Source organism: Polypterus senegalus, chromosome 4 (assembly GCF_016835505.1).
Source record: "Polypterus senegalus isolate Bchr_013 chromosome 4, ASM1683550v1, whole genome shotgun sequence".
Lineage (NCBI taxonomy): Eukaryota > Metazoa > Chordata > Cladistia > Polypteriformes > Polypteridae > Polypterus > Polypterus senegalus.
The window spans coordinates 8935549-8956594 of record NC_053157.1 but is presented as its reverse complement, the minus strand read 5'-3'; positions in this window follow the sequence as shown (position 1 = coordinate 8956594).

Here is a 21046-nt window from a genome sequence, read left to right as displayed (position 1 = left end):
ACTTCACACATCAAGGCGCTATATAACCTGACATTCTGTTAGCCTTCTTAATGGCTTCTGAACACTGTCTGGAAGTCAATAGCTTAGAGTTCGCTATGACTCCTAAATCCTTCTCATAAGTTGGACCCTTGATTTTCCAAACGCCCATTGTGTATTCAAACCTTACATTTTTACTTCCTATGTGTAATTCTTTACATTTAGTGACATTGAATTTCATCTGCCAAAAATCGGCCCAAGCCTGTCTGCTGTCCATGTCCCTCTGTGATGATATAACAGATTCCAAATTTTCTGCTAATCTACCTATCTTGGTATCATCTGCAAACTTCACCAGCTTGTTCCTTATATTCATATCTAAATCATATATATATATTAAAAATAGCAGCAGCCCCAGCACTGCCCCCTGCTGGTCACCACTCTTACCATCGGTCAATTTTGATGAGGGTCCTCACACCATCACCCTCTACTTCCTGTGTGTGAGCCAATTCTGCACCCATCTAAAAACATCACCCTGAACTGCCACCTCTTTAAGTTTGATGCCCAACCTCTCACATGGCACGTTATCAAATGCTTTCTGAAAGTCAAGATAAATAACATCATCTGCTCCACTTTGATCGTATCCGTTTTTTTGCCGCCTCATAGAATTCCAGCCTGTTAGTAAAGCACGACCTCCCTCTTCTGACCCCCTGCTGACTGTTCACTGACACTCCTGTCCTTGTCATGTGTTGCTCAATCTTATCCTTAATAATTCTTTCCATTAATGATCCTGTGATGCATGTTAAGCTTATTGGCCTGTAGTTGCTTGGATCTGCCCGGTCACCCTTTTTATATAATGGGATGATATTTGCCATTTTCCAGGCCTTCAGAATCTCTCCATTGAGCAGTGACTTCCTAAAAATATACTGCTCAAAAGAATTACAGGAACACTTTTTAATCAGAGTATAGAATAAAGTAAATGAAACTTCTGGGATATTAATCTGGTCAGTTAAGTAGCAGAGGGGGTTGTTAATCAGTTTCAGCTGCTGTGGTGTTAATGAAATTATCAACAGATACACTAGAGGGGCAACAATGAGATGACCCCCAAAACAGGAATGGTTTAACAGGTGGAGGCCACTGACATTTTTCCCTCCTCATCTTTTCTGACTGTTTCTTCACTAGTTTTGCATTTGGCTACAGTCAGTGTCACTACTGGTAGCATGAGGCGATACCTGGACCCTACAGAGGTTGCACAGGTAGTCCAACTTCTCCAGGATGGCACATCAATACGTGTCATTGCCAGAAGGTTTGCTGTGTCTCCCTGCACAGTCTCAAGGGCATGGAGGAGATTCTAGGAGACAAGCAGTTACTCTAGGAGAGCTGGAGAGGGCCATAGAAGGTCCATAACCCATCAGCAGGACCAGTATCTGCTCCTTTGGGCAAGGAGGAACAGGATGAGCACTGCCAGAGCCCTACAAAATGACCTCCAGCAGGCCACTGGTGTGAATGTCTCTGACCAAACAACCAGAAAGACTTCATGAGGGTGACCCAAGGGCCCCATGTCCTCTAATGGGCCCTGAGCTCACTGCCCAGCAGCATGCAGCTCGATTGGCATTCACCATAGAATACCAGAATTGGCAGATGCACCACTGGTGCCCTGTGCTTTTACAGATGAGAGCAGGTTCACCCTGAGCACGTGACAGAAGTGAAAGGGTCTGGAGAAGCCATGGAGAACATTATGCTGCCTGTAACATCATTCAGCATGAGCAGTTTGGTGGTGGGTTAATGATTGTCTGGGGAGGCATATCCATGGAGGGTCACACAGACCGCTACAGGCTTGACAAAGGCACCTTGGCTGCCATTAGGTATCAGGATGAAATCCTTGGACCCATTGTCAGACCCTATGCTGGTACAGTGGCTCCTGGTGCACGACAATTCCTGGCCTCATGTGGTGAGAGTATGCAGGCAGTTCCTGGAGGATGAAGGAATTGATACCATTGACTGGCCACCACACTTTCCTGACCTAAATCCAATAGAACACCTCTGGGACATTATGTTTTGGTCCATCCAATGCCACCAGGTTGCACCTCAGACTGTCCAGGAGCTCAGTGATGCCCTGGTCCAGATCTGGGAGGAGATCCCCCACAACACTATCTGTCATCTCATTAGAAGCACGCACCGATGTTGTCAGGCATGTATACAAGAACACAGGGGCCATACAAAGTGCTGCGTACAATTTGGAGTTGCTGCAATTCAATTTTGGCAAAATGGACTAGCCTGCCACATCATTTTTTCACTCTGATTTTTGGGGCGTCTTTGAATTCAGGGCTCTGTAGGTTGATCATTTTCATTTCCATCAAACGATGTGGCATCCTTTCGTTCCTAACACATTACCCAGTCTATATCAGTATAGATATCCAGGAGGATTTCTTTTTCCCATTGAGATCTGATGTGTTTTCAAAGTGTTCCTTTAATTTTTTTGAGCAGTTTATGTGTCAGGGGTTTACAGTATCTCACAAAAGTGAGTACACCCCTTACATTTTTCTAAATATTTTATTCTATCTTTTCATGGGACAACATTGAAGATACGACACTTTGATCCAATGTCAAGTAGTCCGTGTACAGCTTGTATCACCGTGTAAGTTTGCTGTCCCCTCAAAATAACTCAACACACAGCCATTGATGTCTAAATCGCTGGAAACAAAAGTGAGTACAGTACACCCCTAATTGAAAAATGTCCAAATTGTGCCCAATTAGCCATTTTCCCTCCCCGGTGTCATGTGACTCGTTAGTGTTACAAGGTCTCAGGTGTGTTAAATTTGGTGTTATCGCTCTCATACTTCCTCATACTGGTCACTGGAAGTTCAACATGGCATCTCATGGCAAAGAATTGTTGCTCTACATAAAGATGGCCGAGGCTATAAGAAGATTGCCAACACCCTGAGACTGAGCTGCAGCATGGTGGCCAAGACCATACAGTGGCAGGTTTAACAGGACAGGCGCCACTCAGAACAGGCCTCGCTATAGTCGACCAAAGAGGTTGAGTGCACGTCCTCAGCGTCATGTCCTGAGGTTGTCTTTTGAAAATAGATGTATGAGCGCTGCCAGCATTGCTGCAGAGGTTGAAGGGGTGGGGGGGTCAGCCTGTCAGTGCTCAGAACACACGCCCGCCGCACATGGCATCAAATTGGTCTGCATGGCTGTCGTCCCAGAAGGAAGCCTCTTGTAAAGATGATGCAAAGAAAGACAAGCAGACTAAGGACATGGATTACTGGAACTGATGAGACCAAGATAAACTTATATGGTTCAGATGGTGCCAAGCGTGTGTGGTGGTAACCAGGTAAGGAGTACAAAGACAACTGTGTCTTGCCTACAGTCCAGCATGGTGGTGGGAGTGTCATGGTGTGGGGCTGCATGAGTGCTGCCGGCACTGGGGAGTTACAGTTCATTGAGGGAACCATGAATGTCAACATGTACTGTGACATACTGAAGCAAAGCGTGATCCCCTCCCTGGGCCACAGGACAGTATGCCAACATGATAATGACCCCAAACACACCTTCAAGACGACCACTGAGGGTAAAGGTGTTGGACTGGCCAAGCATGTCTCCAGACCTAAACCCTATTGAGCATCTGTGGGGCATCCTGTAATGTAAGGTGGAGGAGCGCAAGGTCTCTAACATCCACCAGCTCCGAGATGTCGTCATGGAAGAGGATTCCAGTGGCAACCTGTGAAGCTTGTGTGAACTCCATGTCCAAGAGAGTTAAGGCAGTGCTGGAAAATAATGGTGGCCACACAAAGTATTGACACTTTGGGCTCAATATGGACATTTTTCACTTAGGGGTGTACTCACTTTTGTTGCCAGCGGTTTAGACATCAATGGCTGTGTGCTGAGTTATTTTGAGGGGACACCAAATTTACACTGTTATACAAGATGTACACGGACTACTTGACATTGTGTCAAAGTGTCATATCTTCAGTGTTGTCCCATGAAAAGATAGAATAAAATATTTACAAAAATGTGAGGAGTGTACTCACTTTTGTGAGATATTGTATCTATGTACTCACTAGCCTCCTTAAGAACTTGAGGGTAAATATTATCTGGTCCTGGTGATTTGTTTGATTTCAGCTTATTTAACCTGAGCAGCACTTCTCCATCTATAATTTCCAAATACCTCAGTACCTCCTTAGTAGAAGGAAGAAGAAATATCCGTGTGTGTTTTTGGACTCTGTGGTGGGCTGGCGCCCTGCCCAGGGTTAGTTTCCTGCCTTGCGCCCTGTGTTGGCTGGGATTGGCTCCAGCAGACCCTGCAGTTAGGATATAACGGGTTGGATAATAGATGTATGGATGTTTTTGGATTTCTGTGGACTGTCTGAGGGCAGCACGGTGGCGCAGTGTTAGCGCTGCTGCCTTTCAGTAAGGAGACCTATGGGTTTGCTTCCCGGGTCCTCCCTGTGTGTAGTTTGCATGTCCTCCCCGTGTCTGCGTGGGTTCCCTCCCACAGTCTTAAGACATGCATGTTAGGTGCATTGGCGATCCTAAATTGTCCCTATTATGTGCTTGGTGTGTGGGTGTGTGTGCCCTGCGGTGTGTCCAGGGTTTGTTTCCTGCCTTGCGCCCTGTGCTGGCTGGGATTGGCTCCAGCAGACCGTCATGACCCTGTGTTAGAATATAGCGGGTTGGACAATGACCGACTGACTGATCTGTCTGTGTTATCTTCCACACCAGTTACACAGTGAAAAGCTGAGCTGTGCCACAAAGAGCCAAGCAAAAAATGAGCAATGCCCACTGTCTCCTGCATCACACTGCATAATCCCCCTCATCTATCCAAATCACTACATTTTAAATGATGATATCGGTACAGTTAATTGTGCACCAGACAGTCCCCCATTTCAAATTACCAAGATACCGCACTGTGGTTGGTGGTCCGTCTGGCCCAACAGGGAACTTTGGCTTCACAGTCTTGTGAAAGTGAAGTTCTTCAGTTTCATTAATCAATTTTAGTATTGTTTTTTCTTTTCACAAGTTGTCTACTTCAAGCAGCAGACTTCGACATTCTGTTCAGTTTTATCACCGACAGCTGGAATCACAGAAATTCCTGCCGCTGAAGGTTTGAGCCCAGTGCCGGTTTCTCATTCCAGAGATAAGGACACGTTTTAAGGAGGTCACTTTGGTCTCAGAACACGGGGAAGTTAAGGAGGTTAAGATTAATGGCTTGTGACCTTCCCTAGGCAGCGCTACAGCCACAATGCAACCCCTAAACGCACCCCTCACATTCCTTATCGGGTGGCATTCCATTCAAACAAATCCAGAGAGTACAGGGAAACTCTTCTCACTTACAGTGGCATGCAAAAGTTTGGGCCTCCTTTGCTTAAAATGTCTGTTACTGGGAGTAGCTTAGTGAGCAGAAGATGAACTGATCACCAACAGGCATCAAGTTCAAGATGTAAAAAAGAAAAAAGAAAAGGAGCACCCTACAAGATATGTAAGATCTCAGATAACTGTTCCTAAGGTGGTCTCAGACCTTCACTCGCTCTTTAGGGGGTTAGGACTTATTCACAGTCATCATTAGGAAACCCCCCAGTGATGTAAATGTCAAAGCTGTGTAAATTCTCTGACCCCTCAAACCGTCCCAACAATCAGCACCCAGGGGCCCCTCTAAGCAGCTGCTTGGCACAAGAATTAAGGCTCACAAACCTGGTATTATTATTGGTATTGTATGAGGAAGTCGGCAGTGGCAGAGAAGTACATAAGAGTTGTACAGGATATGTATGAGGGAAGTGTGACAGAGGTGAGATCTGCGGTAGGAGTGACGGATGCATTCAACGTGGAGGTGGGATTACATCAGCAGGGCTGTTCTTAGCAGTTTGGGGGCCCTACGCGGTTCAGAAATGTGCAGGCCCGTTTTTGCCCCCCCTTGAGCTCAAGAAGGTGTTCTAATAAAATGTCTGGAAACGAAAGATAAAATTTAGGATGAAGAGGGTATTGTGACACATGACATGAGGGACTGGCACAGATGGCTGCAGTGCCAGGGGCATGACAGGGGCCCCAGGCCCACAGCCCGACAACAAATAAAAAATAAAAAAATTGTAAGTCGGGGCCGGGCGGGGGGCCCCCCTCATGGTCAGGTCCCTACACAGATATGTAGTTCATGTATGCCTAAGAAAGGCCCGGACATCAGGGTTCTTATTTGCAATGGTGATGGATTAGACAGGAGTTCCCGTGGACTATCATGTTTACTGGTGACATTGTGATCTGTAGCGAGAGTAGGGAGCAGGTTGAGGAGACCCTGGAGAGGTGGAGATATGAAAGGACAGAAGAGAAAAAGCAGGACCACCAAGACATGATACATTTGTGTGTGAATGAGAGGGAGGTCAGTGGAATGGTGAGGATGAGGGGAGTAGAGTTGGTGAAGGCAGAGTGGAATGGGTGGAGAAGAGTGACAGGAGTGATTTGTGACAGACGGGTATCAGCAAGAGAGAAAGGGAAGGTCTACAGGACGGTAGTGAGACCAGCTGTGTTATATGGGTTGGAGACGGTGGCACTGACCAGAAAGCAGGAGACAGAGCTGGAGGTGGCAGAGTTACAGATGTTAATATTTGCACTGATGTTAAGATTTGCATTGGGTGTGACAAGGATGGACAGGATTAGAAATGAGGACATTAGAGGATCAGCTCAAGTTGGACGGTTGGGAGACAAAGTCAGAGAGGCGAAATTGCGTTGGTTTGGACATGTGCAGAGGAGAGATGTTGGGTATACTGAAAGAAGGGTGCTAAGGATAGATCTGCTAGGCAAGAGGAGAAGAGGAAGGCCTAAGAGAAGGTTGATGGATGTGCTGAGAGAGGACATGTAGGTGATGGGTGTAACAGAACAAGATGACGAGGACAGAAAGATATGGAAGAAGATGATCTGCTGTGGCAACCCCTAACGGGAGCAGACAAAAGAAGAAGTATTGTATTGTTTAAAAACTAAACTTGTCGTAACCCATGCACACTTACGCCAGAACCCCCCTTATTGCATACGCACGTGTTCTGCTCAGTTTTGCAAACTGACTAGCACCCAGCTTCATAGCAGTGCTACTGTTCCTGTGTGGTTTCCCCTTCTTTTTTAGATTCACATCCCTGATACAGCTTTGTCAAACACACTGAAATTAACCGCATACCATTTATAAATTTAAGGCATTTGATTGTAATCAACCTGTAACCATAGAATGGTCCATGGAATGGACAAACTATTCCAAATACCAATCCCAGTACACCACTCAGAGTATTTTAACTCACTGTACCTGAGTGTGGAATCACAGCAGCTGATCGTAAAGCTCTACGGCAGGCTGTGTCGAGAGCGCAGAGGATTATCGGGGTATGGCTTCTTGCTCACACTGTCTTAGCCATCCGCACAGTCTATTTGAACTGCTCCCATTCGGCAAACACTTTAGAGCCTTACCTGCATAAACCCTGCTATTCAGAAGCAGTTTCATCCCAAGAGCTCTAAACGCACTCAATCAGTCCATCAAGGGCTCTCGGTAGAACTGTTTGTAATTAGAATTCCAATAACCTTGCTGTAAACTTGAACTACAGTTGCAACATTGCACAACCTGAGCCACTTTTACACTATCGGCACTATATGTACATGTACAGCGGGGAAAATAAGCATTGAAAGCATCAACGTTTTTCTCAGTTAATATATTTCTAATGGGGCTATTGACATGAAATTTTCACAAGATGTCGGTAAAAATCCAAGTAATTCACACATACAAAGAAATCAAAACAGATAGGTCCGTAAATTAAGTTATGCGTAATAAAATGGAACGACACATGGAATAGGTATTGAACACGCTTGCTGAAATTTAATACTTAGTAGAAAAGCCCCATTAGAAAAATATTTAGTGAGAAAAACGTTGATGCATTCAATACTTATTTCCTTGCTGCATACAAGTATTGCACTTATACTTTCATATTGTATATTTTTCATTAATTTTTATCGTATTATTATTATTGTTATTTTATAATTTTATAAGAAAATAAGTTTATGGAGGATTTGCATATTGAATCTCATTGTACCATACAATAACAATAAAGGAATTCAATTCAATTTAATAGAAGAGAGCGCAAATTAAGCCTATACAGTTTAAGCAAAAGAAGATTAAATTTGATTGGAGTTTTTAAAATTATGAAGGGAATTAGTCCAGTGGATCGAGACGGTGACTTTAAAATGAGTTCATCATGAACACGGGGACACAGTTGGAAACTTGTGATGGGGAAATTTCACATAAACATTAGGAAGATAGACACTTGGAATAAAAGACCAAGTAGTGTGGTAGACAGTATGACTTTAGGGACTATCAAAACTTCACTGAGTCACAGGAGGTTCGGCTCAACCTTTATAACACGCTGGTGAGGCCTCATCTGGAGTCCTGGGTGCAGTTTTGGTCTCCATAAAGACATAACAGCACTAGAGAAAGTCCAGAGAAGAGCGACTAGGCTGATTCAGGGCTACAGGGGATGAGTTACGAGGAAAGAATAAAAGAGCTGAGCCTTTAGAGTTTAAACACAAGGTGATTAAGAGGAGACCTGAGTGAAGTGTTTAAAATTCTGAAGGGAATTAGTCCAGTGGAATGAGACTGTTATTTTAAAATGAGATCATCAAGAACACGAGGACACAGTTGGAAACTTGTGAATGGGGAAATTTCACACAAACATTAGGAAGATAGACACTTGGAATAAAAGACCAAGTAGTGTGGTAGACAGTATGACTTTAGGGACTTTCAAAACTCCACTTAGTCACAGGAGGTTCTGCTAAAGCTTTATAACACAATGGTGAGGCCTCATCTGGAGTTCTGGGAGCAGTTTTGGTCTCCAGGCTACAAAAAGGACAAAGCAGCACTAGAGAAGGTCCAGAGAAGAGTGACTCTGCTGATTCAGGGCTACAGGGGATGAGTTATGAGGAAAGATTAAAAGAGCTGAGCCTTTACAGTTTAAGGAAAAGGAGATGAAGAGGAGACCTGAGTGAAGTGTTTAAAATTATGAAGGGAATTAGCGCAGTGGATCGAGACGGTGACATTAAAATGAGGTCATCAAGAACAAGGAGACACAGTTGGACACTTGTTAAGGGGAAATTTCACACAAACACTTTTAGTTAGCCAATAAAAGGTGTCTTTTTACTTGGCTTTTCTCTACATTCATAATGGCTAACACGGTACAACACCCTAGTACTACACACAAACATTAGGAAATTTTTCTTTACACAAAGAACGAGAGACACTTGGAATAAGTTACCTAGTAGTGTGGTAGACAGTAAGACGTTAGGGTCTTTCAGAACTCGACTTGATGTTATTTTGGAAGAAATAAGTGGACAGGACTGGCAAGCTTTGTTGGGCTGAATGGCCTGCTCTCGTCCAGAGTGTTCTAATGTTCTAATGTATTTACAGATGATGACAACTGGCTTCTAAGTCAATTTAGGTTTCCAAGTGCTATCTTCTTGGAGCTCCTGAATTCATTTTTAAAGTGAAATGCATTAAAATAGTATGTGTTAAACTTCATTTAAATAATGTATACTGTTAATAATTAAACATGTTGGCGCCACATCCAGGGATTGTTCCTGCCTCGTGCTGTAGGCTTCCTGGGACAGGATGGATAGATGGATGGAATAATTAGACACGTACTACGAAGATATTTCAATGTTCCTTAAAAGTTTTGGAGAATCTAAGCTTACAGCTGGTTTGACATTTAATACAGAGCTTATTGTGTGGTGATTGATTACGTGGAGAAAGAAAAGGAAGGACAGGAATTGGAGTTTAGTACGTTTGAAAGAGACAGTACGGTTGCAATAAATTATTTTATCGAGGGTCGCACACGGCAAAGCAAGCATCTTGTGGGAGGCTGGAATAATCACTGGACGGGCTGCCAGCTCATCGCTATCATTGCGCCATTGTGCCCCCATGTTTAATGAATGCTTTAATTTCTTTCATCGTAAAAATATCGAGTATACATCTTAGTATTTAAATGGTTCAGAGAACTGAAATATCATGGATGTAATGTATTCTGTGTCCTGTTGGTGTAAGAGAAAGCCTGTTTAAGAAGCACGTAGTGATCCGCAAACGTAGAACACATCGAAGAACACATAGAATACGAACAATTTAACATTATTGTTTTCGTTACGATGAGATCTGAGAAACTCTAGTAAATTAAACATTGATTTTAAGATTAAGTTTACAACATTCTACTGTAATGACAAAATAAACAATGAGATTAAAGTGGAAACTTCAAGATTAAAGTTGACATTGTGACCATTTCTTCCACTGTTTCCCTATTATTTTTTTTTCTCTACCCTAATACACTTCTGTATGCACTCAGACGGTGGGCTGCGACTCAGCTTTTCACGGCGACTTTGGTATCTGACCACTTCTTTTTTATTTTGGGCACTGAGCGACTCTCTGAACTTGAACTTTCGTTATTTCTCCTCCACTTTGTATCACCCAATCAACTTCTTTTTGTTGCTTATACCACTGCTTAAGCCAACAAATAGTACGTTTTTCCTTGCCTCCACTTTGTAATCGCTGAAATTCTGTTTTTTTCCACATGGTTTTGCCATTATCTTTTAACCAAGCACTAAACCGGTGAAAGGCAACCTTTTCCGAGTTGCGGCACACTAAGTCCAAAAATTTTCTTTCGCGGCGCACCTGAGGGACTGTCTATAAATAAAGTCGTGACGACACAATCTATGGACATTCGCCAATAAAAACAGTTCATTTTACAAGTTTGAAAGACATTTTATTAATAAAGGAATCAAAGGATAAATCTTAAATTTAATTAATGTGCACGTTGAGATTCTGAGTTTTTCAGCACATACGAGATCGATGCGAGGATCAATTTTCGAAAGACAGACGCGCATTTCCTTGTCGATCATTTGAAGTCTCTCGCGTTTCTTAGACTTCATTTCCGTAAGTGTTCCGTTATCTGTTTTTCCAACATAAAATATATATTTTTTAAACATTATCTTTTTAATCAACCAAAAGCTCAAAAACACTAGCAATTTTAAATATTTTACAAAAGTTTTCGCGGCGCCCCTAGAAAATTCTGCGATGCACCGGTTGCCTGACAATGCACTAAACGGAAAGTGATATTTATATTGAACTAGCTGATTACCCAGTGGCTTCGCTCACTGAGTGCAAGGGAAAAAAATAAAATGCAGTATTTATAAAATAAGTTTGTTAATTACCAGTTTTATTTTTCAACAAATCAAGAGCATTTACAATAACATAGAAATCAATATAAACAACATTATTAACATCATTATCATATGAGGATATGAAGTAATATATAAGAAGCACATTGCATATAAATATAAATTATTAAACAGTAAAACATTTTAATAAGAGAATTTGAATGACATATAAGAAGCGTATAAATTATTAAACAGTAAAACATTAACATTTAAGAAGTAAAGATACATTGAGTACTACTGCAGAGCTTTCGGGTAAAGTAAATTTTATGTTTGCCCATTAGGTGCATAAATGTATAAATTTTTTGGTGTACCCACCCGAGAACACGCTACATAGAACTGACCGTGGGAGAAGCATCCATCCATCCATTATCCAACCTGCTATATCCCAAATATTCACCACATCACTCCTGTTCTCCAGCAGCTCCATTGGCTTCCGGTCAAATATCGCATTAATTTTAAAATACTTCTGTATACATTTAAGGCTATTCATCATCTCTCTCCTCCATATCTCTCTGATTTGGTACAGATCATCATCCCATCTCGGTGTCTCAGATCCTCTTCTTCTCTTTCTCTCTCTGTCCCTGTCCCCCATCTTGCCACTATGGGGAGCAGGGCTTTCAGTTGCTCTGCTCCTCGACTTTGGAATTCCCTACCTCCTGAAATAAGAAACATCACCTCTTTCTCTCTTTTTAAGTCTAGACTAAAAACTCACCTATTCAAGATAGCTTATCCCACATAACTTTCTCCATTTTCCTATCTTGGAACTGTTTTATGTTTTATGTTTTATGATCTTGTAATTTACCTGCTCTTTTGCCTGCTTTTTATTTTCTTATTTTTATTATTATTTTTTACTGTGTACAGTGTCCTTGAGTGTTTTGAAAGGCGCTTTCAAATAAAATGTATTATTAAATACATGGTCACGGGAGCCAATCCCAGGGCGCAAGGCAGGAAACAAACCCCGGGCAGGGTGCCAGCCCCCACAGGTAACACACACACACACCAAGCACATTTTTAGGATCGCCAAAGCTCCTAACCTGCATGTCTTTGGGCTGTGGGAGGAAACCGGAGCACCCGGAGTAAACCTACACAGACACGGGAAGAACATGCAAACTCCATGCAGGGAGGACCCGGGAAGTGAGCCCAGGTCTCCTAACTGCAAGGCAGCAGCGCTACCCACTGCGCCACTCTGCCGCCTGGGAGAAGCTTGGATTTTCTAAATTGATTCCTACAACTTTAAGTGATTGGCCTTGTGCTCTATTTATTGTAATTGCAAATGCAAGGCGGTTTGGAAATTGTAACCTTTTGAAGTCAAATGGCATGTCCGCAGGGGTGAGTGGGATCGTGGTATGAAGAAACTATTCTGTCTGCCGGCATTAGTCAAGATTGTCGCTTCAATGATATTTGGCATAAAATGTAAGCGCTAGTTACGCTGTTTCCTGTCATACGCACGTAGTGTATTATAATATGTTCTGTGGTTACACGTAATTTCCGTTTCGCGTTGTGGTCATACGTAATCTCCGTTTCAAATGCGAAAAGAACACTATATACTTAGACTGCATATTAAAATATGTAAAATTGTAAGAGGAGTCGGGGTGGGACGGCAGGCATGTGCATGAGCGTTACATTTTATACTGACTGGGGCATATGGAGCAGAAGTGCATTAAAGTTGGCTTATGCACGGTCTTGTGCATCTAAATTTTTTTCCACTTTTGTCCGTACGCCATGTTTTATTTTGAATTCTACGCTGGTCTCATTTGGAACTGGTGTGCAAACTGTAGCACACAGCAGAGAAAAAAAAAATACAGAGAAACCCCAGGGTCAAAATTTTGAGTCCTAAAGTAATCCGTCTTGTCTGTATGGTGATGGAGGGCAACTGTGCAAAATTTGGTCCAGATTGGCCAAAAAGCCCAGGATTGTAATAACTGCTCCAAGGCAGCAGATAGCACTGTAGCACTCAAAAAAAAACCACTGAGAATGCCAGGGTCACAATTTTGTGTTCCAGAATTGTCTTATCTTGTCTGTATGGTCTTAGAGAGCAAACATGGAAAATTTGGTCCTGTCCTGTCAGAGTGTAGGACTGCATAGGGAACAGACAGACATTATACTGTATATATATTTATTGTGAACTTGAACCCGGACACAGACAGACGGACATCGTTGGATCCACCACACAAATATGTACAAATCACGTGCACCTCAAACCCCAGTGCCTCCAGCACCGTTTCCCCAATGTTCAGGCCTCACAGTTTCAATGCCTCTCTCTTCTGGCCGCCTCCAGTCCTCTCTCCAGCTCCGTCTCTCTTCCACCCGACTTCCGCCATCGACTGAAGGGAGGCGGCCCCTTAAATAGGAACCCGGATGGGCTCCAGCTGCTCCCCGGCACTCCTCCATAGCCACGCCCCAGTGTGGCGGAAGTGCCGGCTGCGCACCCGGAAGCCGTCCAGGTGTCCCCTGTCGTCTTCCCCCCAGCACTTCCTGTTGTTGGAAGTGCTGGGCTCCAGGGATATTCAGGCACCGGGGCGCCGCCTGGCGGTGGCCATGGGTCCCTACAGGGCTGGGCTTCCAAGCTCTTTACCCGAGGCCCCCAATATAACCAGGGCGGATGCCCCCTCGCGGTCTGAAGGAGGCATAAGCCCTCCTCCGGTCCTCCTGGGCGTCCCGGCCAGGGATGCCACCTTATATATTAGGAAATATCCAAAACTTCATATTAGAACAACCTAGATGAGAACAAGCCATTCAGCCCAACCAAGCTTGCCAGTCCTACCCACTTAATTCTTCTTCTTCTTCTTCTTCTTCTTCTTCTGTTAAAGAATATCAAATGGATTGTGACCAGGCTGGGGATGTCAAACCACAATGCTCTAAATCTTTGAAGCATGGATGTCAAACTCCAGGCCTAGAGGGCCGCAGTGGCTGCAGGTTTTCATTCTAACCATCTTCTTCAGTAGTCACCAGTTTTTGCTGCTAATTAACTTCTTTTGCTTTAGTCTTAATTAGCAACCAAACAATAATGAGACATAAAACAAGCTGCCACCTTACCAGCTCACCTGTGCCCATCACACAATATCTGAAAATAAAGGTGATGATCTCATTCAGGTTGATCTCTCAGGTCACCAAAACATCTTGATGGTGTTCTTAGAAAAAACAGAAAAATCAATAGTTTTGGAAACGTCTGCTGTGGCAGAATGAGAGTGGCAACAGGCCACGGAATTAAATAACAGGTTTAATTAACAGCAAGAATCGGCTTCTCATTAAGAGATTGGTCGGAGTGAAATTGATTGGAGTTTGAAGATCCAGTTTAGCTGGTCATCTGTCGGCTCTATTCATGTCTTGTGGAAGAATAATTTTAGGGTAACATAGCATTTATCTTAAAGAAATAGCATAAAGGGTTAATAAATGTGAGAAACCAAATAAAGGTCAAGTGAACAACAAAACGTACACTGAAATATAAGCTTTGGTTTAGGAAAAATATTGAGATGGTCAAGTAAATAAAGAATGTACCAGAAGAAAGGCTGATGTAATATACAAAATGTGCTGAAGGATGACTAAGAGATGACTAAGAAATCAGCAGATTAGAATGGACAGTTTTTATATGCTCAGAAATTTCAAGGGTGGTGTCTCATCTCAAAAGGTATAAGAAGAACCAGAACATAATATAATAGACTTTTATTCTATATAAATATTTGGGTGTAAACCAACAAACCAACCAGAATAAAATGTATGATTGACAAGTCACGTCAAGTTGGGGAGCATGCACTGGTACAGCACGTCGCGGCACCCACTACACAACAAAACAACTGAGGATCCCGGGTGGCAACCCCCCAGATGACACGCTGTCCAGTCCTACCCTCCGGAAATCACCCTCTATCTGCCGCAGCCAGGTGTTACGTGGGCGACCCCTTGGCCTGGTCCAGCCACTCGGGTCCCCAACAATGAGGATCTTACGATTTGGATCACCTTCGGGTAATCGCGCCACATGGCCGTGGTGCCGTAACTGACGCTCCCTCACAATGCAGGTCATGTGCCTCATTCGGAACTCCATGATCAAGCAACACAAAGTCAAACCAACGGTACTCAAGGATTTTCCGGGGGGACACAGTACCAAAGGAGTCCAGTTTTCATCTCAGGTCACTGGATAGCGTCCATGTCTCCCAACCATATAGGGAGCACCAGGATTCTAAAGACTTGGACCTTCATCCTTTTGCTGAGATATCAGGAGCACCACACACCCCTTTTCAGCGACTTCATGACCCCCCTTGCTCTCCCAGTCCGTCTACTGACTTCATAGTTAGAGTCACCAGAGACATGAATGTCACTGCCAAGGTAAGTAAACCTCTCGACGAGGTCGACACTCCCTTCGCAGACAGACACACTGCTGATGGCCGTGCCCAAGAGGTCATTAAAAGCCAGGACCCTCACAAGCCCAGACACTCAGACTCCTCACTCAGTCTCCCTAGAGCCTCCGTTGACTCCGTGAAGATCACAGCATCGTCAGCAAAGTCAAGATCCGTGAATCTTTCTTTACCAACAGATGCCCCACAGCCGCTGGACCCCTTGACCCTGAACAACACCCAGTCCATGCCAGCATTGAACAGAGTAGGAGCAGAACACACCCCTGATGGACACCAGAATCAATTGGGTAAAACACAGAGGTTCTGCCTCCACTCTGCACGGCACTCACAGTACCAGTGTACAGGCCTGCCATGACATCCAGCAACTTCGAGGGGATCCCGCAGATCCTCAGGATGTCCCACAGGGCAGCTCGATCAACTGAGTCAAACGCATTGATTGACACTGGATGTAAATTGAACAGTTTATAAAATGAACCTCCATCCTTTGTTTCTCGGACCATTCTGATCATTCTGACCAGGCTGTAATGAACTACTTCTGCTCTTTCCAAGGCATTTTGCCGAGGAGTAATTAAAAGATACAAAGAACTGCTTTTCTCCTGCCTGATTACTGAATTGTCCTGTTAGAAGATGTTTCTTTCTTTAAAAAGATGTTAAATTTCGACCCCAGTTTCATTTCTGTTTGGCTGCCATTTAATGAAGAAATGATTCAATTCAGAGGACTGAATCCTTAAAAACTGGGCTATTAACATGAAGGGAAAAGAAATTAATTAGCAGTAAAAACAGGTCACTAATTAAGAAAAGGGTTAGAATGAAAATCTGCAGCCAAGGCGGCCCACCAGGCCTGGAGATCGATACCCCTGCTTTGTAGCGTTAGCTCTTACAAAAGAGCAGAGGAGTTTATAGGAAAACTTAAGGGACCAACTCGGCCACTCTATTTAATGCAAGAGTCCAACAAGGAGAACTTAAATAAGATCTCAGGTTTCTAACCAGGAAGCGGGTGTAACAATAGCCTGGTTAGCCAACTGGCTCGGTCAAACAGGTTAGGATCAGGGATGTCTGTCATAAAGAAGGGTGTGCCCCCCAAGTGGAGTCAATCTGGATTCAGAGCCCTACATAGCACTGAAACTGCTTTACTTAAGGTAGCCAATGACTTACTGATAACCGCAGATTCTGGGATGGCCACTATTCTAGTTCTTCTTGACTTGAGTGCAACGTTTGATACAGTTAACCATGACATTTAACTGTCCCGTCTTTCAGCCCTTGGTATCTCTGGTCCCGCTCTTTCTTAGATCACATCATACCTCAGTGATCGCCAGTATTACGTCTTCATTAGGAGAATCCAAATCTGCCACTACTTCATTCACACAAGGTGTCCCTCAAGGGTCTGTTCTCGGTCCAATCCAACATCTCTATGCTCGCATTAGGGGAGATTATCCGTCGGTATGGTCTGAGCTTCCACTGCTATGCCAATGACACACAACTTTATGTAAGCATGGACGGAACTGCAACATCTTCACCTGTTGCACTGACTGATTGCATTTGGGAAATCGATCATTGGATGACAGGTCATTTTTTACAACTCAATCCTAATAAAACAGAAATCTTATTAGTTGGCACCAAATCTGTCCTCTCTACCCTTCGTGAGCTAAAAATTGACATTGATGGGATCCTGGTTCAACCCTCAGCATCAGTCTGTAGTTTGGGTGTCATCTTTGATCAGCTTCTTACTTTTCAATCATACATCAGCTCAATAGTACAGACGGCCTTTTATCATCTTCGCAACATCGCTCATCTGCATTCTTTTCTCAGTGTGAAAGATACTGAGTCACTCATTCACGCTTTCATCACTACCTGTCTGGACTATTGCAATGCTTTGTTTTATGGCCTCCCCACTAAATATATCAATAGATTACAGTATGTTCAGAATTCTGCTGCTCGTTTACTTACACACACTAAAAAATCTGCTCACGTCACCCCTGTCCTCTGTGATTTGCATTGGTTACCGGTTTCTTCAAGAATCAAATATAAAATTATCCTCCTCACTTTTAAAGCCCTTCATGGTTTAGCCCCTCATTATCTGTCTGAGCTGCTGCTTCCTTACACTCCTGCCTGTGTGTGCATTACAATCATCGGACGCTAACTTACTCACTGTACCTAAATACAGGTGGGTGGCAGAGCTTTCAGAGTGATAGCCCCTAAAACTTGGAATTCTCTCCCTCTCAGCCTTCGTATGGAAAAGTCTATTATTAATTTCAAACATCTGTTAAAAACACATGTCTTCAAAGAGTATTATTCTTCTTCATGTATGTCATTTCTACTGTCTTGTATTGAATTGTAAAGTGTCCTTAAGTGTATGAAAGGCGCTACATAAATACAACTTATTATTATTATAAGTGAGACCACTCCTTCTGAGGACTCCTGTATTTATAGGGCTTGACCTCTGAACGTCAGCCTAGCGTTACACATCGGGTTGACTGCCCTCTGGTGTCCTGGGGATGCAGAACGTTTCTTCCTCTCCTATTTAATTCTCCTATTTAATTCAAATGTTTTTATTTTCTTTCTTTTTTTTTTTCTGGAAACAGAACTGTAGAGATTATGCAATCGAAGTTCTTAATGTTTTCAAATGAGACGTCAAGTTACTTCATAACATCCAAATGTCCAGTGTCACGCATGAACGTCTGAGGACCACCCTTCCAAGCTTCTTCCCAGATTTTGTGATACCACAAAGGGGGCGAGAGCTGGGCACTGACGCTCACTGTCTTGTCATTTTCTTCCTCCACGGTGCTGAGAAAACCGCCCAGTGAGGGCAACTGACCTCAAATAAAAAATAATGACCTCCCCTGAAGGAGGAGGCGTCACTTCTGCAACTCGATTCTCCAGACAAAAAGCGCCCCCTGCAGGCCACTCACTTCACAGGGTGACTATTTTGATTTCCTATTCTTAAACCCAATATTGAGCTTGTTTTATTGAAGGGTTGGGAGCACGCTGCCATACCCACCACACGACGAACCACCCAGATTGGGACCAGAGTGCAGCAGGTGACACTTCAGCACCACACTACTGGAACAGTGTCAGTTTTTTTTTTACGGTGGCTGTAGTGCCAATTCTCCCACCAAGCCCCAAGTTTTCCCTGTACTTTGGAGGCCCTGCTGGATGTGGGTTAACGTGACACTCAGGAGAACACAATTTCAGGTTAATGGCCGTGCTGAAGGGCCAATGCAGTAGAGTCACCTCTGGCATTTATGGGAGTCCAAAGACTTGAAGGTTAGGTGCATTGGCGATTCTAAATTGTCCCTATTGTGTGCTTGGTGTGTGTGTGTGTGTGTGCCCTGCGGTGGGCTGGCACCCTGCCTGGGGTTTGTTTCCTGCCTTGCACCCTGTGTTGGCTGGGATTGGCTCCAGCAGACCCCCGTGACCCTGTGTTAGGATATAGAGGGTTGGATAATGGATGGATGGATGAACCAGCAACCTACCCAGTGACGTGCCATGAGGTTCATGGCTGGTGAGGCACTGACTCCTTCTTGTCTGATTTACAAATAAACTGCTCAAAAAAATTGAAGGAACGCTTTGAAAACACATCAGATCTCAAAGGGGAAAAAAAAGCCTGCTGGCTATCTCTACTGGTACGGACGGAATGAAAGAATGGAAATGAAAATGATCAACCAACAGAGAGGGGGCTGAATTCAAAGACTCCCTAAAAATCAAAGTGAGAAAATGAGGCGGCAGGCAGGCGAGTCCATTTGGCCAAAATTTCATTGCAGCAACTCCAAATCTTACTGATGTGGACGATGGCCGGCCGTTTATCCAGGCCAATACCCCCAAGCAGCCAGGTGGAGCCCTCCTTGCAGCATGGAGGTCCCCAGAAGACCAGCAGGGCACCATGGACAATGGAGTTTTTATGCACAGCCCTGCTGGATGCCATGGGGGCCACAAGAGGGAGCTGCAGGGAGGACCGAAGATTTCTTCGTGCCCTATGACCCGGAAGTTCGTCATAGGAAGAGTGATGGGCTTCAGGGTTGAAGAAAAGAACTTTTACCTGACCCGGAAGTGATTGAGAATCACATGGACTGGGGATTGGGAACACTTCCGGGTCAGGAGATATAAAAGGACTGTGGAAGCTTCCAGAAGGGTGGCAACGCGTCTGGGAGCTGGAGGATTGGTTTATTGTGTTTCTTAGTGATTATTTGTGATTTGTATGAGTATTGTGGGGGAAAGGGTGTTTTGTACACTGTGGAAGATTAATAAAGTCAATTGGAGGACTTTTACCTGGTGTTTGGAGTCGTGGACAGGGGTTCAAGGGAGCGAGAGCGCCCCCTATCTACCACACTGAGTAGTTTGTATACATAGTGGTCTAGATCTAATTATGCAGATCCAGATCATCTGAATGACTTTGATTCCAGTTCGGCGTAAAGACGATTCTTCATGTTGTCAGTTTGCACACTTCTCGATGGTCCGGGATTTTTCGGGTGGTTTTCTATGTAACAAACTTAATAAGTTATAGTGTAATGAAAATTGCATAATTAAAACTGGACCACCCTATAGAGACAAAAAAATTGTGCTTGGCTACATCCGTCGGGGTCCCTCGGATTCCAGGAGAGGACGCTACCTTGATCATACAAACTCCTCAACACAATCAGTGGGTGTGATTCGGTCCTGAAGCGCTGATCCCTCGCTCCAGAATGGGACCCCCTGACCGGCTTTGCGTGTGCATGTGTGTGTGTCTCGGTCGCTCTCCTCGCTCTCCTTGCTCTCGCTCTCTCTCTCTCTCGCACTCTCTCTCTCTTTCTGTCCCCGCCGGCACATACTTAAATGGCTCCGTGGGCACAGCGTCTCCATCACACACCACAGGAAGCCGATAAAGCAATTGAGATAGATCGGACCTTCAGGTCGCCCCAATTACCTCATCGACTCCCCGTAGCTGTGCCCACTTAATAGACCATGCCCACGAAGACTGACCGGCCAACAGATTATTTTAAAAAAAACGTCCGTTCTTACCATGTGATACCGCATTGCTGCACCCACCACTGGTGAAACCACCCGGATTGGGACACGAGTGAAGCTGGTGACACCTCAGCACCACACTGGAACCACTGTGAGGGGTTTTGTTTTATGGTGGCTGGAGTGCCAGTCCTGCCACCAACTCCCAAGTTTTCCCAGCACGTTGAAGGACCTGCATGCAGATTAACGTCACATCCAGGACGACGCACTTACGGGTTAAGGGCCCAACAGAGTAGAGTCACTTCTGGCGTTTACGGGATTCGAACTGGCAACCTTCCAATTGCTGGATATAGATATCAATAGAGGCTAAAACTAAAAGGGGACAGTCAGGTTGGCACCTCAAAAATTCTTCGGTTATACAATTGTCATTACCTCAGATGACCAAACCAGCAATCTTCTTATATAATACACTACCATGGCTGTCTGTTTGTCTGTCCAGGATTTTAAATCACCTGTAGCTCGCAAACCGTTAGACCTACTGACCTGAAATTTGGTACACATAC